This window comes from Mobula hypostoma, chromosome 2 (genome assembly GCF_963921235.1).
Source record: "Mobula hypostoma chromosome 2, sMobHyp1.1, whole genome shotgun sequence".
NCBI lineage: Eukaryota > Metazoa > Chordata > Chondrichthyes > Myliobatiformes > Myliobatidae > Mobula > Mobula hypostoma.
This window is the reverse complement of record NC_086098.1, coordinates 10,998,639-11,023,255: the sequence shown is the minus strand read 5'-3', so window position 1 is coordinate 11,023,255 and position 24,617 is coordinate 10,998,639. Positions and strand designations below refer to the sequence as shown.

General features: G+C 42.6%; 1 protein-coding gene across 1 annotated transcript in view; it reads right to left on the bottom strand.

Moving 5' to 3' along the window:
* LOC134337967 (protein FAM162B-like) overlaps positions 1 to 24,617 on the bottom strand; it is a 44,464-nt gene that overhangs the window by 14,408 nt on the left and 5,439 nt on the right. The gene's annotated exons all lie outside the window — the stretch shown is intronic.

Below are 24,617 nucleotides of genomic sequence, written 5' to 3'. Positions count from 1 at the left end.
CTTAAGGATTACAACTGAAGAAATGTATCCAGTTGTGTATGATACTTGAAGATTAACTGTATGAATTAAGATTTGAGAGTGTCCAGAGGAGGTTCACGAGAATGATCCTGGGCATGAAAGGGTTAATGTAATGGATGAGTCTCGGACCAGAGGGCACAGCCTCAAGAATAGAGGTATTCTATTTAGAACAGAAAAGAAGAGGAATTTCTTTACATAGAGGTGGTGAAACTGTGGAATTCATTGCCGTTAACCCAATTGTCATTGTGTATATTTAAAGAGGATGATAGGTTCTTGATTATTAAGGTGTGAAAGGTTTTGGGAGAAGAGAGGAAGTTGCAGTTGAAAGCAATAATAAATCAGCTATGATAGAATGGCAGAGCAGACTCAATGGGCTGAATGGCCTAATTCTGCACCCATGTCTTATGGTCTTACGGAAATCAAGTTATTCAAGAGCCAGGGTAGCATAGAGTTTAGCGTGACGCTGTTACAAGTTGGGTGTGTTCCAGAGTTCGGAGTTCATTTCCGGCTCCGTTCTGTACGTCCCCTCCGTGGAATGCGTGGGTTTCCTCCGGGTGCTCCGGTTTCCATCCACGGTCCAAAGATGTACCAGGTAGGTTAACTGGTCACTATAAGTTGTCCCGTGATTAGGTTAGGGTTAATATGGTTTGTTGGGGGTTACTGGGGCAGCACAGCTCGAAGGGCCAGAAGGGCTACTCAGCGCTGTATCTCTAAATAATTAACAATAAATAAGCTATTAATTAAGATGAAATGAATCTAATCTGCCAGGAGGAAAGTATTTGTTTACACAGTGAGGGAATAGTCCTTGCAATGGCTACTAGGGTAAAAGCGGAGGTAGATTCAAGTTGTTGTTCAAAAGGGAGCTTGATTGTTACCTAAAGGGAAAGGATCTTCATAAGTTATGCCTTCATAGCTTTGTGTCAGACGTGGGGCCCCACGGAGAACTGTATTGGCTCTCCCTACCTGTTTCCCCGGTATACCTTGGACTTTAGATACAACACTGAGTCATGTCATCTGTAGAATTTCTCTGATGACTCAGCAATAGTTGGGTGTATAAAAGGAGGGCGGGAGGATGAATACAGAGCCCTGTTGGAGGACTTGGTCAAATGGTGCAAGCTGAATCATCTGTAGCTCAACATCAGTAAGACAAGTGAGGTGGTGATGGACTTTATGAAGACGAAACCAGCACTGATCCCTGTTACTACTGATGGTGAGGACGTGGATGTGGTGAGGATCTACAAGTACCTGGGGGTGCACCTGGACAACAGACTTGAGTGAAGCACTAACACAGAGGCTGTGTACAAGAAGGGCCAGAGTCTCCTCTGCTTCCTGAGGAGACTGAGATCCTTTGGAGTATGCAGGCCTCTCTCTCTCTCACGTTCCACCAGTCTGTTGTCGGCAGTATAATCTCCTGTGTGGTAGTGTGCTGGGACAATAACACAGGTGATGCCAACAGGCTCAATAGACTGATTAGAAAGTCTGGCTCTGTTATAGGAGTCAAACCGGACACACTGGGGGTTGTGGTAGAAACATTGACTGTACTCTTGTCCATAGACGCTGTCTTGTCTGCTGAGTTCCTCCAGCATTTTGTGTGTGTTATTATCACACTCAATCATTTCAAAGCTTCTAATAAGACCAGGACTATCTGACGTAAGTATGACCGACCAAGAGAGCCCATTGGAAATCATACCTACACTCAGTGGCCACTTTATTAGGTACACCTGTACACATGCTCGTTAATGCAAATATCTAATCAGCCAATCATTGGCAGCAACTCAATGCATAAAAACATGTAGACATGGTCAAGAGGTCCAGTTGTTCTTCAGACCAAACATCAGAATGGGGAAGAAGTGTAATCTAAGTGGCTTTCACTGTGGAAAGTCTGCTAGTGCCAAACAGGGTGGTTTGAGTATCTCAGAAACTGCTGATCTCCTGGGGTTTTCACACACAGCAGTCTCTAGAGTTTACAGAGAATGGTACAAAAATCATCCAGTGAGTGGCTGTTCTGTGGGAAAAGGCACCTTGTTGATGACAGAGGTCAGTGGAGAATGGCCACACTGGGGCAAGCTGATGGGAAGGTGACAATAACTCAATAACCTAACAACAGTGGTGTGCAGAAGAGCATCTCTGAACACACAGCACATCAAACCTTGGAGAGGATGGGTTACAGCAGAAAACAAACACACACTCTGTGGCCACTTTATTAAGTGTAGGATGTACAGTACTGTGGACAAGACTTAGGCACATATATGTAGCTAGGGCACCTAAGAGCTTTGAACAATACTGTATACTATGTCTTTCCAGTTACTAACACTTAATACTACTGAGCTAGTACAAAGCTAAATACTCTTACTTCTGTTTCCCAACCACCTTCCTAATTTAACCGATGTACAGTACTGTGCAAGGGTCTTTGGCACCCTAGTCATATATGTACATCCCTGTGACTTTTGAACAGTTCTGAATATAAAGTGACCACTGAATGTATTATGACAGAAGTTGGAAGATGATTATTGTGGCCTCCAATAGTTACCACACACAGTTTTAATAAATAACATGTGAATCTTCCCTAAACTCTCAAAGGAAATTTTAATTATAAATACAGATGTGAACTCAGTGTCATGACAATAGTTTCCAAATCCCTTGTTTCGACTGCACTCCAGCTGACAGTGATCTAATGGAAACTAAAACGCACAAGAGCACGAACTCGAGGTGGGACACTCGCGACTGGCTCGATTAAAAATACGGAATATCATGACACTGACAGATGCAGTTTTAATGTGTTACTAGAAATCCTTGAAGTTGAGTTGTGCACTGACAGAGAAGAATATTTATTTATTCAAAATCAGAATCAGCTTTAATATCACAGGTCTATGTCATGAAATTTGTTAACTTAACGGCAGCAATACAATGCAATACTTGATAATATAGAGAAAAACAAGTAAATCAATTAATGTATATTGGATAGTTAAATTAAAAATAGTGCAAAAACAGAAATAATAGTTTTTTAAAAATGAGGTAGTGTTCATGGGCTCAATGTCCATTCAGAAACTGGGTGTCAGAGGGGAAGAATTTGTTCCTGAATTGTTGAGTGTTCCTTCAGGTTCCTGTACCTCCTCCCTGATGGTAACAATGACAAGAGGGCACATATCCTTGGTGATGGGGGTCTTTAATGATGCTGCCTTTTTGACGCATCACTCCTTGAAGATGTTTTGGATACTACGGAGGTTAGTACCCAAGATGGAGCTGACTAATTTTACAACTTTCTGTAGCTTCTTTCAGTCCTATGCAGTAGTCTCCCCCCACCAGATGGTGATGCAGACTGTCCGAATGCTCTCCACAGTACATCTGTAGTAGTTTGAGTGCTTTGGTTGACAAACCAAATCTCTTCAAACTCCTAATAAAGTATAGCCACTGTCTTGCCTTCTTTATAGCTGCATTGATATGTTGGGACCAGGTTAAATCCTCAGAGATCTTGACACCCAGAACTTGAAATTGCTCACTCTCTCCACTTCTGATCCCTTGATGAGGACTGGCTCATGTTCCCTTGTCTTACTCTTTCTGAAGTCCACAATCAGCTCTTTGGTCTTACTGAACATTGACCTCAAACTTCTGCTAATGCCCCACCTCCCCCTCGTAGCCCATCCGTTATTTATTTATTCATATACACACACATTCTTTCTCTCTCTCCTTTTTCTCCCTCTGTCCCTCTCACTATACCCCTTGCCCATCCTCTGGGCTTTTCCCCCCCTTCCCCTCTTCCTTCTCCATGGGCCTCCTGTCCCATGATCCTCTCATATCCCATTTGCCAATCACCTGTCCAGCTCTTGGCTCCATCCCTCCCCCTCCTGTCTTCTCCTATCATTTTGAATCTTCCCCTCCCCCTCCCCCTCTCAAATCTCTTACCAGCTCTTCTTTCAGTTAGTCCTGACGAAGGGTCTCGGCCCGAAACGTCGACTGTACCTCTTCCTAGAGATGCTTCCTGGCCTGCTGCATTCACCAGCAACTTTTATGTGTGTTGCTTGCAATTCCAGCATCTGCAGATTTCCTCGTGTTTGTGGTCTTACTGATGTTGAGTGGAAGGTTGTTGCTGGGACATCGCTCTATATTTATTTATTGAGATACAGCGCGGAATACGCACTCTCGCATTTTTGAGCCACACCTCCCAGCAACCCCCGATTTTACCCTAGCCTAATCATGGGACAATTTGTAATGACCAATTAACCTACCAACCGGTACGCCTTTCGACTGTGGGAGGAAACTGGAACGTCCAGAGGAAACACACACGGTCACAGGGAGAACGTACAAACTCCTTACAGGCAGCAGTGGGAATTGAACACCCGTCACTGGTACTGTAAAGCAGGGGTCCCCAACCATTTTTGCATTGCGGACTGGTTTAATATTGACAATATTCTTGCCGACCGGCCGACCCGGGCGGGGGGGCGGGGGGGTGGGTAGGGTTGCCAACGGACAAGAGTAGCAGTCAAATGCGTTTACCCAGAGACTACAATGACCATGAAGCCTTGCGCGGGCACTAGTGCGCCTGCGCGTCGTGACCTGCCGATTTCTCCCCCCTTCCCTTGAAGAGCATGAAATGTTGAACGAACTTCCAGCAGAAGTGGTAGAAGCAGGTTCGATATGATCATTTAAAGAAAAATTGGACGGGTATATGGATAGGAAAGGAATGAAGGGTTATGGGCTGAGTGCAGGTCGGTGGAATTAGGTGAGAGTAGGAGTTCTGCACGGACTAGAAGGGCAGAGATGGCCTGTTTCCGTGCTGTAATTGTTATATGGTTATATAAGTAAGTCAATAGCATCATAACATTTTAAGTAACATTTGGATATTAAACACACAGCACATATTTTCCCCGTATAATTATATAAAATCATTACAACACACCAATATCGCTGAATCAGTGGGAGCCCTGGGCTTGTTTCCCTGCAACAACACGGTCCTGTCGAGGGGTGATGGGAGACAGTGATACTCGAAAGGGGTTCCTCATGTCCAGTCTATTCCGCAATTCAATTTTCGTTGCATTCATTGCAGAAAAATGTTGGAAATGGAAGCAACGTTTTCGGTGCTTTCGTGGCTATCTCAGGATACTTAACCTTGACTTTGATCCAGAATGCCGGCAGAGATGTTATGTCAAACATACTTCTCAGCCCGTCGTCATTTACAAGCTCAAGGAGTTGATCTCCTTCCCGCCCTGACACGGATGACGCGCGGGTCATGACCTCACGTGCGTAATGGCTGATCAGTGGCCGTGACAAGGAATGAGGAAAGGTGCAGCTGACTCATATCGCTTCCTCGCGGCCCGGTAGCGCATGCTCCGCGGCCCGGTGGTTGGGGACCACTGCTGTAAAGCACGTGCTAACTGCCCCGTAGAAGTTTCAAGATATTCTTTAGCATATACTAATATTATAGAAATAATAGTACAGCACATTTGGCCCATCAAATCCATATTGGCTATTTGAAAGCTCCACCTAATTTATCATTTCCCAATATTCTTGCAGCTGCTTACCTCATTCTGTTTTACATAGAACTGTACAGTACAGGTTATTCGTCCCACAATGTTCTGCCAACCTTTTAACTTACTCCAATATCAAGCTAACACCCTCCATTTTTCTTTTATCCATGTATCTATCTTATCTAGGAGTCACTTAAACATCCATAAAGTATCTGTCTCTACCACCACCCACTGGCAACACGTTCCACACACCCACCACTCTCTGTGTAAAGAAAAATGACCTTTGACATTCCCCCCCCACCCCATACTCTCCTCCAGTCACCTTATAATTATAAACACAAGAGATTCTGCAGATGTTGGAAATCCAAAGCAACACACACAAAATGCTGGCAGGTGGCAGCTTTGGAAATGAATGAACAGTCAATTTTTGGGCCAAAACCTTTCTTTACAACTGAGAAGGAAGAGGGAGGATGCCAGAATTAGAAGGTGGGGGGAGGGGAAGGAGGCTAGCTGGAAGGTGATAGGTGAAGCCAGGTGGGTGGGAAAGGTCAATGGCTGGAGAGGAAGGAATCTGATCGGTGAGGAGAGTGGACCATGGGAGAAAGGGAACCCAGGAGGGGGTCCAGTCCAGGGGAAGTAACAGGCAGGTGAGAAGAAGTGAAAGGTCAGAGTGTGGAATAGGAGTGGGGGAGGGGGGAAGGGGAGAGCTTGTTTACTGGAAGGAGAAATCAATATTCATGCCATCAGGATGGAGGCTACCCAGATGGAATAAGGCTCTGCTCCTCCATGCTAAGGGTGGCCTCATCTTGGTACAAAATTAGGCCTTAAAATTATGTTCTCTCATATTGGTTATTTCCACCCTGGGAGAAAGAGTAGACAGCCAGTGCCTATCTATATCTTTTATAATCTTATAACATCTATCAAGTTATCTCTCATCCTCCTTTGCTCCAGGTAATTGTCCCAGAACTGGCCATCAGTTAAGCCTCCTTTACAAAATGAAGGATCAAAGTCAAATGATGAGCCTTCAGTACTACTGGGAACAGGTTGAGAGAAGAACCTTGCATGGCAGAAAATCCTTCTACAGTGCAAACTTCCTGTGGATATGGTAGAGGGAGGGGGAATGAGGAGGGACAATTGTTTAGAACAAGCCACATTGTGAAAAAACAAAACTGAAATCGTGTCAGGTTTCAGGCCTTGTCACCAAAAGTTCAAAAGTTAAAGCAAATTTGTTATCAAAGTACATATTCAAATATACAAAGAACCCCTCCCCCCCCCCCCAAGGAGCGCTGTCACTATATAGAAGCCTGAGATTCATTTTCATGTGGGCATCATTAGTATCTACAAAGAAACACAACAGAATCAATAAAAAATGTGTACAACAAAATGGGCAAACAACCACCTCCAACTCTTTGAATATTTTTGATAATCATTTACTGTATATGTTATTTAAATTAGTCTTTTAAGAAATACTAAATGGATAAAATTGTGTAAAGTCAGACAGAATCAGATACAAAATACAGATAGGTCTGGTCTGCAGGTTGAGATTCTAAATTGGAGAAAGGCCAGTTTTGATGGTATCAGAAAGGATCTGGCAAGTGTGAATTGGGACAGGTTGTTTTCTGGCAAAGGTGTACTTGGAAAGTGGAAGGCCTTTTGAGAGTACATAGCTTGTACGTGCCTGTCAGAATAAAAGGGAAAGATAGCAAGTGTAGAGAACCTTGGTTTTCAAGAGATATTGAGGCCCTGGTTAACAGAAAAAAAGGTGCATATCAGATCTAGGCAGGTAGGAACAATTAAGGTACTTATGGAGTACAAGAAATGCAAGAGAACACCTAAGAAATCAGGAGGACTAAAAGGCAGCATGAGGTTGCTTTAGCAGACAAGGTGAAGGAGAATTAGGAATTCTACAGATATGTTAAGAACAAAAGGATTGCAAGGGACAGAATTGGTCCTCTGGAAGACAAGAATGGCAATCATGTGGAGCCAAAACAGATGGGAAGATCTTAGATGTCATTTACTCAAATGACAGATACGGAGTCTGCAGAAGTGAGGCAAAGTGGCATCAATTTCATGGACCCTGTACAGATTACAGAGGAGGAGGTGTTTGCTACCCTGAGGCAAATCAGGGTGGATAAATCCCCAGGGACTGACAAGGTGTTCCCTCGGACCCTGTGGAAGGCAGGTGCAGAAATTGCTGGGGCCCTAGCAGAGATATTTAAACATCCTTAGTGGTAGGTGAAGTACCAGAGGATTGGAAACTAGCCAATGTTCTTCTACTGTTTAAAAAAGGCTCTAAGCGTAAACCAGGACATTATACACCAGTGAGTCAACATGTGTTCTGGGAAAGTTATTGGAAGGTATTTTAAGGGACCAGATATACGTACATTTGTAGAGACATGGACTGATTAAGGATAGTCAGCGTGGCTTTGTGCTTGGTAGGTCATGTCTAACCAATCTTATAGAGTTTTCTGAGGAAGTTACCAGGAAAGTGGATGAAGGCAAGGCAATGGATTTTGTCTACATGGACTTTAGTAAGGCATTTGACAAGGTCCCGCTTGGGAGGCTGGTCAAGAAGGTCCAATCGCTCGGCATGCAGGATGAGATAGTAAATTGGATTAAACATTGGCCTTGGGGAAGAAGCCAGGGAGGGTAGCAGATGGTTGCCTCTCTGAATGGAGGCCTGCGACTAGTGGAGAGTCACAGGGATCATTGCTGGGTCCTTTGTTTGTCATCTATATTGATGATCTGGAGGATAATGTGGTTAACTGGATCAGCAAATTTGTGGATGACACCAAGATTGGGTTGTAGTGGACAGTGAGGAAGGCCATCATGGCTTGCAGAGGGGTCTGCATCACTGAAAAAAATGGGCTGAAAAATGGCAGATGGATTTTAATGCAGACAAGAGGAACTTTGTCGCACTTTGATAGGACCAACCAGGGTAGGTGTTACACAGTGAACGGTAGGGCATTCAGGAGTGTGGTAGAGAAAAGGGATCTCGGAACACAGGTACATAATTCATTGAAAGTGGTGCCGCAGGTAATCAAGGCCGTAAAGAAAGCTTTGTCACATTGCCTTCACAAATCGAAGTATTGAGTACAGGACATGGGATGTTATGTTGAAAATGTATAAGACATTGGTGAGGCCTAATTTTGAGTATTGTGTGCAATGTTGGTCACTTGCCCACAGAAAAGATGTAAATAAAGGTGAAAGAGTACAGAGAAAATTTACAAGGATGTTGCTGGGACTGGAGAACCTGAGTTATAAGGAAAGTTGCAATAGGTTAGGTCTGTATTCTTTAGGATGTAGAATACTGAGTGGAGAGTTGATAGAGTTATACAAAATAATGAGGGACATTAGTAGGGTAACTGCAAGCAGGCTTTTTCCACTGAGGTTGGGTGGGACTATGACCAGCGGTCATGAGTTAAGGGTGAAAGTGACATATTCAAAGGGAACAAAAGGGGACAATTCACTCAGAAGGTGGTGAGAGTGTGGAACGAGCTGCCAGCACAAATGGTGCATGCAAGCATGATATCAACATTTAAAAGAAGTCTGGATAGGTACACGGATGGTAGGGATATGGAGGGCTATGGTCCCAGTGCAGGTCAGTGGGAGTAGGCAGTTTAAATGGCTTTGGTATGGACTAGAACTACAAAACCTAATTGATATAATTGTTGAAGAAAGTGCAAAAATGGGTCTATCTATCATTTGCAAAAGGACAGAATGTATGGTGATATCCAAAAAGAAGGAGAATCCTATCTGCAGGCTGAGAATAAATGGGGAAGACATAAAACGAGTACAGAACTTTTGCTACTTAGGAAGCTGGGTGACATCAGATGGCAGGTGCGACGTGGACATCAAAAGAAGAATAGGGATGGCAAAAGACACCTTTACGAGAATGAAGAGTATACTGACCAATACCAAACTAGGCATGACAACCCGCCTCAGAGTACTGAAATGTTACGTTTATCCAGTTATATTATATGGCTCAGAATGCTGGACAATATCTAGTAAAATGAGGAAACGAATTGTAGCAGCAGAGATGTGGTTTTTGAAGAGGATGCAAAGAATATCATAAATGAAATTAATATCTAACAAGGATATCATAAACAGAATAAACACAAAAAGAGAAATAATGTATGAGATCATGAAAAGGCAACGTAACTTCATTGGACATGTGATTAGGAAAGAGGAGTTAGAATGCACGGTAATTATGGGAAAGATTGAAGGGAAGAAAGCAAGAGGAAGACAAAGACAAATGATGATGGAGACAGCAGCCAGAGAACTGGAAATGAATACCAATGAATTGATCCACTTGACCCGAAACAGAAGTGTGTGGGCCATGGCAGTCAAAGCTCAAACTGGGCATGGCACCTGATGATGATGATGATGGACTAGATGGGCCAAGGGGCCTGTTTCTGTGCTGTACTTAGAAACATAGAAAACAGAGAGCACAATACAGGCCCTTCGGCCCACAATACTGTGCCGAACATGTACTTACTTTAGAAATTACCTAGGGTTACCCATTGCCCTCTATTTTTCCAAGTTCCATTTACCTATCCAGGAGTCTCTTAAAAGATCCTATCGTATCCACCTCCACCATCAACTCTCCGTGTAAAAAAACTTAACCCCTGACATCTCCTCTGTACCTACTTCCAAGCACCTTAAAAAGTTGCCCTCTTGTGTTAGTCATTTCAGCCCTGGGAAAAAGCCTCTGACCATTCACATGATTAATGCCTCTATCTTATACATCTCTATCTGGTCACCTCTCATCCTCCGCTGCTCCAAGGAGAAAAGGCCGAGTTCACCCAACCTATTCACATAAGGCATGCTCCCCAATCTAGGCAACATCCTTGTAAATCTCCTCTACACCCTTTCTGTAGTTTCCATACCCTTCCTGTAGTGAGGTGACCAGAAATGAGTGCAGTACTCCAAGTGGGGTCTGACTAGGGTCCTATATAGCTGTAACATTACTTCTCGGTTCTTAAACTCAATCACATGGTTGATGAAGGCCAATGCAATGTATGCCTTCTTCACCACAGAGTCAACCTGCGCAGCAGCTTTGAGTGTCCTATGGACTCGAACCCCAAGATCCCTCTGTTCCTCCACACTGCCAAGAGTCTTACCATTACTACTATATTCTGCCGTCATATTTGACCTACCAAAATGAACCACTTCACTGGGTTGAACCCATCTGCCACTTCTCAGCCCAGTTTTGCATCCTATCAATGTCCCATTGTAACCTCTGACAGCCCTCCACACCATCCACAACACCCCCAACCTTTGTGTCATCAGCAAATTTACTAACCCATCCCTCCACTTCCTCATCCAGGTCATTTATAAAAATCACAAAGAGTAGGGGTCCCAGAACAGATCCCTGAGGCACACCACTGGTCACCGACCTCCATGCAGAATATGATCCTTCTACAACCACTCTTTGCCTTCTGTGACAAGCCAATTCTGGATCCACAAAGCAAAGTTCCCTTGGATCCCATGCCTCCTTACTTTCTCAATAAGCCTTGCATGGGGTACCTTATCAAATACCTTGCTGAAATCCACATACACTACATCTACTGCTCTACCTTCATCAACGTCTTTAGTCACATCCACAACAAAGGTGCCATCTTGACACCTGACCAGGTTCATTTCTCAATACCAGATCAAGTACGGTCTCTACTCTTGTAGGCTTACCTACATATTGTGTCAAGAAACCTTCCTGAACACACGTAACAAACTTCACGCCATCTAAACCCCTTTCTCTAGGGAGAAGCCGATCAATATTTGGACAATTAAAATCTCCCACCATGACAACCCTGTTGTTATTGCACCATTCAAGAATCTGTCTCTCTATCTGCTCTTCGATGTCCCTGTTACTATTCGGTGGTCTACAAAAAACACCCAGTAGAGTTATTGACCCCTTCCTGTTTTTAACGTCGACCCACAGAGACTCCATAGACAATCCCTCCATGACTTCCTCCTTTTCTGCAGCTGTGACACTATCTCTGATCAACAGTGCCATGCCCCAACTCTTTTGCCTCCCTCCCTATCCTTTCTGAAACATCTAAGGCCTGGCACTCGAAGTAACCATTCCTGCCCCTGAGCCATCCTAGTCTCTGTAATGGCCACAACATCATAGCTCCAAGTACTGATCCATGCTCTAAGCTCATCCACTTTGTTCATAATACTCCTCACATTAAAATAGACACATCTCAAACCATCGGTCTGAGCACCTTCCTTCTCTATCACCTGCCTATCCTCCTTCTTGCACTGTCTCCAAGCTTTCTCTATTTGTGAGCCAACCACCCCTTCCTCCATCTCTTCAGTTTGGTTCCTATCCTCCAGCAATTCTAGTTTAAACTCTCCCCAGTAGCCTTTGCAAACCTCCCCGCCAGAATATTGGACCCCTCGGATTCAAGTGCAACCCATCCTTTTTGTACAGGTCACACTTGCCCCAAGAGAGGTCCCAATGATCCAGAATTCTGAATCCCTGCCCCTTGCTCCAATCCCTCAGCCACGCATTTATCCTGCACCTCACTCTATTCCTATACTCACTGTCACGTGGCACAGGCAGTAATCCCGAGATTACTACCTTTGAGGTCCTGCTTCTCAACTTCCTTCCTAACTCCCTGTAGTCTGATTTCAGGACCTTCTCTCTTTTCCTACTTATGTCGTTGGTACCAATATGTACCACGACCTCTGGCCGTTCACCTTCCCACTTCAGGATATCGTGTATGTGACCAGAAACATCCGGGACCCTGGCACCTGGGAGACAAACTACCATCCGTGTTTTTTTCCTGCGTCCACAGAATCACCTGTCTGACCCCCTAACTATAGAGTCCCCTATTACAGCTGCCATCCTCTTCCTTTCCCTACCCTTCTGAGCCACAGGGCCAGACTCTGTGCCAGAGATGCGGCCACTGTTGCTTCCCCCAGGTAGGCTGTCCCCCACAACAGTATTCAAACAGGAGTACTTATTGTTAAGGGGGACAGCCACAGGGGTACTCTCTAGTAACGTACTCTTGCCCTTCCCTCTCCTGACTTCTCTATGACTACGACAAAAATTTAAATCACTGTTCCAGAATTCCTTGTAGCCGCTTATTTCAGTGGTAAAGAGCACTCTGTGGCAAGTCTAGTTATGTGCATGGAAATCCCAGATTTACTAACTCTTACACATGGAAATACCAGCGGTCTGGAACCAGCTATTTACACCTGCATTTCTGTCTATCAACATTCATATCCAGCAGCTCAGGGCAAAAGCATCTTCCCTCATCTTCTTTGTGAACCTTTTACTGAATTTGTTACATCTGTGTTCCCGACCCTGCTCCATAACAGGAATTTTCCATTTATCTCTACCTTCAAAGGCATTCATAATTTTGGAGCCTTCCATTAAATCTCCCTTAAAACTTACTGTTACACAAACACCACCAGATCTCCCAGCCTTTCCATATAAGACCATAAAGAACATAAGATATAGGAGCAGAAGTAAGCCATTTGGCCCATTGAGTCTGCTCCACCATTCAATCATGGGCTGATCCAATTCCTCCAGTCATCCCCATTCCCCTTATTTCACCCCATACCCTTTGATGCCCTGGCTAATCAAGAACCTATCTACAGGCATCTCTGCCTTAAATGCACCCAATGACTTGGCCTCCACAGCCGCTCGTGGCAACAAATTCCACAGATTTACCACCCTCTGACTAAAGTAATGTCTCCGCATCTCTGTTCTAAGTGGATGTCCTTCAATCCTGAAGTCATGCCCTAGACTCCCATACCATGGGAAATAACTTTGCCTTATTTAATCTTTTCAGGCCTTATAACACTCGGAATGTTTCTATGAGATGCCCCCTCATTCTCCTGAACTCCAGGGAATACAGCCCAAGAGCTGCCAGACTTTCCTCATTAGATAACCCTTTCATTCCTGGAATCATTCTCGTGAGTCTTCTCTGAACCCTCTCCTATGTCAGTATATCCTTGCTAAAATAAGGAGCCCAAAACTGCACACAATACTCCAAGTGTGGTCTCACGAGTGCCTTACAGAGCCTCAACATCACATCCCTGTTCTTATATTCCAGTGGATGTGGTATATTTGGATTTTCAAAAGGCTTTTGACAAGGTCCCACACAGGAGATTAGTGTGCAAACTTAAAGCACACGGTATTGAGGGTAAGGTATTGATGTGGATGGAGAATTGGTTAGCAGACAGGAAGCAAAGAGTGGGAATAAATGGGATCTTTTCAGAATGGCAGGCGGTGACTAGTGGGGTACCGCAAGGCTCAGTGCTGGGACCCCAGTTGTTTACAATATATATTAATGACTTGGATGAGGGAATTAAATGCAGCATCTCCAAGTTTGCGGATGACACGAAGCTGGGTGGCAGTGTTAGCTGTGAGGAGGATGCTAAGAGGATGCAGGTTGACTTGGATAGGTTGGGTGAGTGGGCAAATTCATGGCAGATGCAATTTAATGTGGATAAATGTGAAGTTATCCACTTTGGTGGCAAAAATAGGAAAGCAGATTATTATCTGAATGGTGGCCGATTAGGAAAAGGGAAGGTGCAACGAGACCTGGGTGTCATTATACACCAGTCATTGAAAGTGGGCATGCAGATACAGCAGGCGGTGAAAAAGGCGAATGGTATGCTGGCATTTATAGCAAGAGGATTCGAGTACAGGAGCAGGGAGGTACTACTGCAGTTGTACAAGGCCTTGGTGAGACCACATCTGGAGTATTGTGTGCAGTTTTGGTCCCCTAATCTGAGGAAAGACATCCTTGCCATAGAGGGAGTACAAAGAAGGTTCACTAGATTGATTCCTGGAATGGCTGGGCTTGTACTCGTTGGAATTTAGAAGATTGAGGGGGGATCTGATTGAAACGTATAAAATCCTAAAGGGATTGGACAGGCTAGATGCAGGAAGATTGTTCCCGATGTTGGGGAAGTCCAGAACGAGGGGTCACAGTTTGAGGATAAAGGGGAAGCCTTTTAGGACCGAGATTAGGAAAAACTTCTTCACACAGAGATTGGTGAATCTGTGGAATTCTCTGCCACAGGAAACAGTTGAAGCCAGTTCATTGGCTATATTTGAGAGGGAGTTAGATATGGCCCTTGTGGCTACGGGGATCAGGGGGTATGGAGGGAAGGCTGGGGCGGGGTTCTGAGTTGGATGATCAGCCATGATCATAATAAATGGCGGTGCAGGCTCGAAGGGCCGAATGGCCTACTCCTGCACCTATTTTCTATGTTTCTATGTTTCTATATTCAATACCTCTAGAAATGAATGCCAACATTGCATTCGCCTTCTGCACCACCAACTCAACCTGGAGGTTAGCCTTTAGGGCATCGTGTACAAGAACTCCCAAGTCCCTTTGCATCTCTGCATTTTGAATTCTCTCCCCATCTAAATAATATCATCTTTAATATTATTAGCTAGTTTACTTTCATATTCCATTTTTACCCTCTTAATGACTTTTTTAGTTGCCTTCTGTTGGTTTTTAAAAGCTTCCCAATCCTCTAACTTCCCACTAATCTTTGCTCTGTTATATGTGGCTTTTATGTTGGCTTTGACTTCTCTTGTTAGCCAGGGTTGTGTCACCTTTCCTTTAGAATACTTCTTCCTCTTTGGGATGTATATACCTAGAGCTTTCCTAACTGCTTCCAGGAATTCCAGCCATTGTTGCTCTGCCATCATCCCTGCCAGTGTTCTTTTCCAATCAATTCTAGCCAACTCCCCCCACCCCGTATCTCTAATTCCCTTTACTTCACTGTAATATTGATACATCTGGCTTTAGCTTCTCCTTCTCAGATTTCCGGCTGAATTCAATCACATTATGATCACTCACTCCTACTGGTCCTTTACCGTAAGCTCTCTGATCAAATCTGGTTTATTGCACAACATCCAATCCAGAATAGTTGGTTCTCCAGTGGGCTCAACCACGAGCTGTTCTAAAAAGCCATCTCATAGGTGCTATAGGAATCCCCCCTCCTGTAACCCAGAGCCAACCTGATTTTCCCAAACTACCTGGCATATAGATTTTTTTCTCTATTGTTACGCATTGTACGACTGCCACAAAGTTACCAAATTTCACGGCACATACTAAACCCGATTCTGATTCTTACAGCAGGCTACCAGAAAGAGTTGTTCTAGCCATTACATTAAAATTTTAGCTCTAAATGTGTTCATTCTTGTAAAACTTGTTCATAATTGATATTTAATTTATGCTTTTCTCATGAATGTTGTGTATCTGATGCTACGTGATTCATTTGCAAGTTTTTTTTTATTGCATCTGTGTTTACCTGTACTTGTGCAGATGACAATAAACTCAACTTTGATTTGATTTTACTGACCATGCTAACGTTCTTAGTTTGGCCCTTTTATTAACATTCTACTGATCAGGACATTTTAATGGTGGCCAACCACTTGAGGAAACAGTTTACACTTTTGAAAATAAGTACACTTAGTGGTCGCTTTCTTAGGTACACCTGCGCACCTGTCCTCATTAATGCAAATACCCAATCATCAGCAGTGTGGTAGCAACAGTGCATAAAATCATATATAACCATTACAGCACGGAAACAGGCCATCTCGGCCTTCCTAGTCCGTGCCGAAGGCTTACTCTCACCTAGTCCCACCGACCTGCACTCAGCCCATAACCCTCCATTCCTTTCCTGTCCATATATCTATCCAACTTAACTTTAAATGACAATATCAAACCTGCCTCAACCACTTCTGCTGGAAGCTCATTCCACACAGCTACCACTCTCTGAGTAAAGAAGTTCCCCCTCATGTTACCCCTAAACTTTCGCCCTTTAACTCTCCACTCATGTCCTCTTGTTTGAATCTCCTCCACTCTCAATGGAAAAAGCCTATCCACATCAACTCTATCTATCCCCTCATAATTTTAAATACCTCTATCAAGTCCCCCCTTGACCTTCTACGTTCCAAAGAATAAAAACCCAACTTGTTCAACCTTTCTCTGTAACTTAGGTGAAGAAACCCTAAAAGGTTCAGTTGACCAAACATCAGAATGGAAAAGAAATGTGATCTAAGTGACGTTGACTGTGGAAATGATGGCCAGTGCCAGACGGAGTATCATAGAAACTGCTGATGTCCTGGAGCTTTCACGCTCAACCGTCTCTGGAGTTCACTGAAAATCGTGAAAGAAACAAAAAGCATCCAGCACTTCGGTGGCCAAAAAAGCTTGTCAGTGAGAGATCAGAGGAGAATGGCCAGACCATTTCACGCTTACAGGAAGGCGACCGTAACTCAAATAGTCACGCTTTACAGCACGAACACACAACACATCAAACTTTGAAGCTGGTGAGCCACAGCAGCAGAAAACCACAAGCACAGCCATACTGAGTGGCCACTTCATTAGGTACAGGAGGTGCCGAATAGAGTGGCCACAGAGTGTATTTTGTATGTTGCACTTATGCACAATTTGATTTGGTGATTAGAGTTAGGAAAGAATCAGACAGCAATCTGTTTTAGTACTGTATAAATAATTACATTTTTCTCTGTTCAAAGCAATTTAAACAAGAAAACAGATTTCCATTCACCAGACAGCAATCCTAGCTTAATGCACAATCCACCCATTATCACCTCAAAATGCTTTTAAGTGAAATCACATCAAAGCCATAAACCTCTGAAATTGTATTTTGTGATAGACAGTCTTGGCAGGAAGATATTACTTTTGAGTCGTTCACTTATTGAAGGAATATTAGTGCTTCTTATAACAGCAGGCTTTTTGTAACAAAGATAATCTTGTCAAATTACAGACTCTAATTGGTTAAAAATGTAGTTGTGATTAATGGCCTTTGCAGAACAGTGAGTTCAGAAATTAATGACTTGCCTAGGGCAAGCATTACTGATGTCACATAGACTACGGGTACCGAAAATTCATCATTTTAATTCAAGATTGCTGATTCAAGATTGTTTAATATCATTTCCAGTACACAAGTGTAAAGGAGCATGAAATAATTGTTACTCCTGATACATGCAGTGCAAAATAACCCAGTAAGATAGAGAACACAATGATAAATAAATACAATAAATATAAATAAATATAAATCAACCTGGAGAAGTGTGAGGTGGTACACTTTGGAAGGACAAACTCCAAGGCAGAGTACAAAGTAAATGGCAGGATACTTGGTAGTGTGGAGGAGCAGAGGGATCTCGGGGTACATGTCCACAAATCCCTGAAAGTTGCCACACAGGTGGATAGGGTAGTTAAGAAAGCTTATGGGGTGTTAGCTTTCATAAGTCAAGGGATAGAGTTTAAGAGTCGCGATGTAATGATGCAGCTCTATAAAACTCTGGTTAGGCCACACTTGGAGTACTGTGTCCAGTTCTGGTCACCTCTCTATAGGAAGGATGTGGAAGCATTGGAAAGGGTACAGAGGAGATTTATCAGGATGCTGCATGGTTTAGAGAGCATGCATTATGATCAGAGATTAAGGGAGCTAGGGCTTTACTCTCTGTAGAGGAGGAGGATGAGAGGAGACATGATAGAGGTATACAAGGTATTAAGAGGAATAGATAGAGTGGACAGCCAGCATCTCTTCCCCAGGGCACCACTGCTCAATACAAGAGGACACGGCTTTAAGGTAAGGGGTGGGAAGTTCATGGGGGATATTAGAGGAAGGTTTTTTACTCAGAGAGTGGTTGGTGCGTGGAATGTACTGCCTGAGTCAGTGGTGGAGGCAGATACACTAGTGAAGTTTAAGAGACTACTAGACAGGTATATGGAGGGATTTAAGGTGGGGGGTTATATGGGAGGCAGTGTTTAAGGGTCAGCACAACATTGTGGGCTGAAGGGCCTGTACTGTGCTGTACTATTGTACTATTCTATGTCTATGTCTAAATACATAAGATAGTATATATGATTGATTATTTGTCCATAAAATAACACTAGGCACAGGAGTGTCTGTACACAAGATGACTAACAGGAAATAATGAAGGTATTGTTGTGGGCTGGATTAGTAGGTGGAGGTGTTGTTCAGCCTTACTGCTTGGGAAAAGTAAATTTTTCAGTCTGGTGATCCTGGCATGATACCACATGGCATCCCCTGTTGGGAGTGGATGGAAGTCAATAAGCAGGAGTCAATATTATAAATTTATATTGTGGTATAATATAAACATATGCTTCAAACACACTGATCGCTTATTAATCTGATGTGCTCAAATAATCTTAACAGTCACGTTTGAAATGTCATTTGCAGTTTATGATTTTTGTTACCTTTTATCTCTTTATGGTTCTTTTATAATTCCCAGAACTTTTTCTTGTTTATACTCTGAATTATTTTTTCAGCTGTTCTCTACAAAACACTGGCTCATACAGTATATATCGCAAGTGATTCCAGGCCTCTATGGCCATTCTTTCATCCCCAGTAGTTGTCCATCCTTTGTGTTTTGTTTTAGACTGCAAGCGCTGGCAAGTTAATCATGCTTTGAGACTATTACAGCAAATCCTGTTCTTGTAGAACCAACTGGCACCTGCGTTATCAATGTCAAAGGCCAAGCTAGCTTTTGTTCCTATTCAGTACCACCGTGCCCATTTTTCCTGGATCTGGGTCTGGGGAATGCTGGCATCATCCGTTGGCCATCCCTATTACCCTTGAGGAGGTGATGGTGAGAAATATTTTAGAATTCCTGTTATTCTTCCAGTAGAGATGTTCTTGTAATTCTGTTGGGGAGGGAGTTTCAGGATTTGGACCCAATGGGAACCAGTGACATAGTTTCAAATTAGAGTGGTGTACAATTAGGGAGGAGGATCCAGAGAGTGAGAGAGCACTACAAATGGATGTTGTGTAAGCAGATAGGATGAGTGTAGTTGGCAATTTGAATAACTTAATTGGTTCAGCACAACATTGTGGGCCAAAGGGCCTGTACCTGTGCTGTACTGGTCTATGTACCATGTATTATGGCACGAAACACACCTTTGGCCCATCTGATCTGTGCCAGAAATTCCACAGCAGGTGGCTTTTCCACACACCTGTTGCCTTTATCTTCATGTGGTAGAGCTCATGCATTTGTGAGGCCTATTAGCAATTCTTAAACTTAGCTTAACCCAGGATTTAATAAGCAATATGTTATTAGCTAATATTATCAATTATTAATTGACAGTATTATTAATTAACAAAGTATTGATTAAAGGACCCCCATCACCCAGGACATGTCCTCTTCTCATTGCTACCATCAGGAGGGAGGTACAGGAGCCTAAGGACACACTCTCCTTCCCCTCTGCCATCAGAGTTCTGAATGGACATTGAACCCATGAACACTACCTCTCTACTTTTTATTCTCTCCTTTTGCATGTCTTATTTCAATATATATATATTTTATAATATCTCTTATTGTAATTTATAGATTTTATTACTACTTATTGCAATGTACTGCTGCCATAAAACAGCAAATTTCAATTTGCATGTCAATATACTAAACTTGATTCTGATAATAAAGTATTAATACTATAGTACTGCACATTAAGTTGTTAAGTATTTCATAATATTTAATATTATCACTATTAATACTGATTAAATATAATTGATTTATCGTCGTCATCATGACTATCCCTCGGGTTCGAGGATGATGGTCTTCGTTCTGTTGATCTACTTATGGGCTCTCAAGTGGCTTATGAGTCCAATCTTGGCTTTGAGAGTTCTTCCGCATTCAGGACAGGTAGTTCCAGATGGCAGATCGGGCTTTGGTTGTTGCTGCCTCTCTTTCCATTTTCTTCTCTTTACTTCTAATTCTGCACATCTGTTGTTGTTCCTTCTTGGATGATGGCTTGCCAGAGCTTCCTGTCCTTGGCATTGGTTTCCCAATTGTTGATGTCGATGTTACATTTCTTCACGTTGGCTTTTAAGACGTCTTTGAATCTCTTCTGTTGTCCGCCCTTTTTACGTTTGCTTTCTTTAAGCTGGGAATAGAAGATTTGTTTCGGCAGTTGCTCGTCTTTCATCCGAACAACATGACCGTAATTATTAATGTATTGATTAGTAAATCCTGTATATATTATCCTTACTATCCAATGAAATAAAGTAGTCTCAAAGTACGAATAGTCACACATACCCTAAATAATGCCCCGTGCAAGTCATATGGATCAAATTCATAATTGAATATCCATATTCATTTTGAATATGGATATTGATATGAATATCAATATTCATTTTGAATATCCATATTAGCAGATCCAAGGAAAACTCATTGAAAGTGTCATCACAGGTAGATAGGGTCATGAAGAAAGCTTTTGGCACAATGGCCTTCATAAATCAAAGTATTGAATACAGCAGATGGGATGTTATGTTGAAATTGTGTGCTGTTTTGGTCACCCACCGAACAGGAAAGATGTAGATATGGTTGAAAGAGTACAGACAAAGTTGAGAAGGATGTTGCGGGTTTGGAGGACCTGATTGAATAGGTTAGGACTTCATTCCTTGGAACGTAGAAGACTGAGAGGAGATTTGACTGAGGTGCACAAAATTATGAGATTTAAAGATCGGTTAAATGCAAGTAGGCTTTGCTCACTGAGGTTGGGTAGGACTACAACTAGAGGTCATGGGTTAAGGGTGAAAGGTGAAAAGTATAAGGGGAACATGAAGTAAACTCTTCTCTCAGAGGGTGGTGAGAGTGTGGAACGAGCTGCCAGCCAAGTGGTGCAAGTGAGACTGATTTCAACGTTTAAGAGAAGTTTGGGTAGGTACATGGATGGTTGGAGTATGGAGGGCTATGGCTCATTTGCAGGACAATGGAGTAGGCAGTTTAAATGGTTCGGCATAGACTAGATGGGCTGAAGGGCTTGTTTCTGTGCTTTATTTCTCTCTGACTCTAGGAGTCAGAGTCAGTTACAGTTGCGTGTGAAGGGAAATACAGGTAATACAATAAAAGATTATTTTCCAATTCCTACTAAGTATACAGAATGAAGAAATGTATGTATTTATTTGTTTATTTATTTAGGGTTACAACACGGAACAGATGCTTCTGGCCCAACAAGGCCCTCAATGAATACTATTGTAATAAATAAATAGCTGGTTAATAGTATCCAGGATCTCTGGTAGCCATCAGCTTGCAAGACAAACCATGAGAAAAACTTTGAAATATTTCTAAAAGTCAAGGTTAATAGACAAAAAAGTGATTTAAAATCTAGGGTCCTGGACTTCTGTACCACAGAAAGGAGACATGGGATTCGCTGTGTCTCTGCTGGATCTTTGCAAAGCAATCCAAAACTAATCCAACTGCCCTAGGCATTGTCCAAGGTCAGATTCAACCACAGGACGTGGAAAGATGCATTTAGTAACTAAGACGTTCTTGGGAACATTGCTTTTGACAATCTCCGATCATTTCCAGTGAAAAATGTCAACGTCAAGCTGATAGAAAATACAATATTGGAACATCTGCTGCACAGATACAGGGTCACGTAGCCAACAATCCAAAGACACAAATGACACATTATTTTGATGTGAAGTAAACTTTCAAATGAGTATGAGTAATAGATCTATTCCTGTGCTAATTCAATCCACTCATTTTGCCAGCCAGCTGAATTTTTTTTGATAAACATAACTGCAGAGGTTTATTCACTCACAAAATCCAAACATCAGGGATTTACAAACTGTTAATAATTTTTATTTTATTCACAGTATTTAGAGATACAGTGCAGAACAGGCCTTTCCAGTCCAACAAGCCACAGCACCCAGCATCTCACCGATTTAACCCCAGCCTAACCACAGGACAATTTACAATGACCAATTAACCTACTAACCGGCACGTCTTTGAACTGCAACAGGAATCCAGAGACAATCCACACGCACACCAGGAAGAACGTACAAACTTGCAAATTATTTCAAATTTACTTACAATTTAAAATATCTACAAATCACTCAATTCCACGGGGTGGGGTCATCATCCCAGAAATCCCCCAGAGTAACCACATGCTCCCTCTCTAAGGATGCCTGGGTGCGAAGGTAGCCCTGGAAGAGGGGCAGGCATTTGGCTCGGGCAGAGCCCTCGACCGCCCGCCACCTGGAGCCATGAATGGCCATCTTGGCTAGGCCCAGGAGCAAGCCCAGCGGTTGATCCTCCAAGTGGCCCGCTGCTCTCATACCACGTATCAGGAGCACGGGACTGAAGTTCAACCAAAACCTGAGGGGCAGCCCCTTCACATACTCAAGCAGGGGCTGCAACCTGCAACATTAAAATGGTCTGACTCTGTCGAAGTATTCCAATCATTTTATATGGGCACAAGTAACACAAGTTTACGTGAATTATAATGCAAGACATTGCTGTTAAAATATAAAGTTGCATGGTCTCGTACGGGCTAGCAGGTAAATCGGCTTCATGGGATGACGCCGGCGCATTGGCCCAGACGAGACTGTTACCATGCCTGATATCCAGATTAAATTAAATTTGGATGGTGATCTCACAACACAAAAAAAATTGACCCAGGAATTTCAAAGAGTGACTCTGGGTTCTTGTAACCCTACAGATGCACTTTGACTATTTGTACATCATTAGATGAGTATTAATACGGTATTCTAGATGGGACCCCTTTCTTACAGAGGAATACCAGATGCAGGGCAGAGGCTGCATGGTGACTAGGTTTACGAAAGTTCTGTTCTCATGCTTGGCTCAGGTCAGGCCAGGCAGTGTATATTATATGTGCGAATGCTCTAGACTTTAAATTCAATGGCCACTTTATTAGGTACACCTGATCATTAATGCAAATATATAATCATCCAATCACGTGGCAGCAGCTTATTACATAAAAGCATGCAGGCATGGTCAAGAGGTTCAGATGTTGTTTAGGCCAAATATCAGAATGGGGAAGAAATGTGATCTAAGTGACTGACTGTGGAACGATTGTTGCTGCCAGACAAAGTGGTTTGAGTACCTCAGAAATCGGTGATCTCTTAAGATTTTCCACACACAATAGACTCCAGAGTTTACAGGGAATGGTATAAAAAACAAAACAATAGTGGTGTGCAGAAGAGCACCTCTGAACACGCAACACATTGAACCTTGAAGTGGATGGGCTACAGCAGCAGAAGATCACAAACATACACGCAGTGATCTCTTGATTAAGTACAGGAGATACCTAATGAAGTGACCACAGAGGGTCTAAAAAAAATGTACCACTACTTAACAGTGGAAGCCATTTGAGACCCTTCCCTCGTGATACTGAATTGATGTGTGTCATATTCTGCCTGCATCGACTGGGGTCAGTGCCCAGATACTAATGCTTGGGACATACAAAATATTGAAGGATGCTATGTCCTAGGGCTCAGGTTTGCTTTGACTTTGTTAGGTAACCTTGGGTGCAGATAGGTGCAATATAATTTCCAAGTAGAATTCTAAGAGAAGAGTAAGGGATTGTAATGGAAGACTTTATCAGAGAGTATTGATGGAAGTGCCACAGTTTAGCTTAAATAGTCATAGTCATACTTTATTGATCCTGGGGGAAATTGTTTTTCGTTACAATTGCACCATAAATAATAAATAGTAATAAAATAGTTAAATAGTAATATGTAAATTATGCCAGTAAATTATGAAGTAAGTCCAGGACCAGCCTATTGGCTCAGGGTGTCTGACCCGCCAAGGGAGTAAATTATCTTTCATGCTCAACGTTCAAAGTTCAAAGCAAATGTTTATCAAAGTACATATCTTTCACTAAATACTATCCTGAGATTCATTTTCTTGCAGGCAATACAATAGAACTTATGAAAAACTACAAATAACAAAGGCAGACAAAAAACCAATGTGCAAGAGAAGATGAATTGTACAAATACTAAAATAGAGGTAAATGAATAATATTGGATTGTAGAACACTTTTCTCACTGTTACCATCAGGTAGGAGGTACAGAAGCCTGAAGACACACACTCAGCAATTCAGGAACAGCTTTTTCCCCTCTGCCATCTGATTCCTAAATGGAGATTGAACCCTTGGACACTACCTCACTTTTTTTAATATATAGTATTTTTTTTGCACGATTTTGTATCTATTCAACATACATACACTGTATAAAGTATATTGAATAAGATTTATGTATTTATTTTTTATTGCCTACACATTTTAATTATAAGTTAATTAATAACATTATACATGAATACCAGAAGATGGATCCACTGAGAGTTAATTTCTGCCTCTT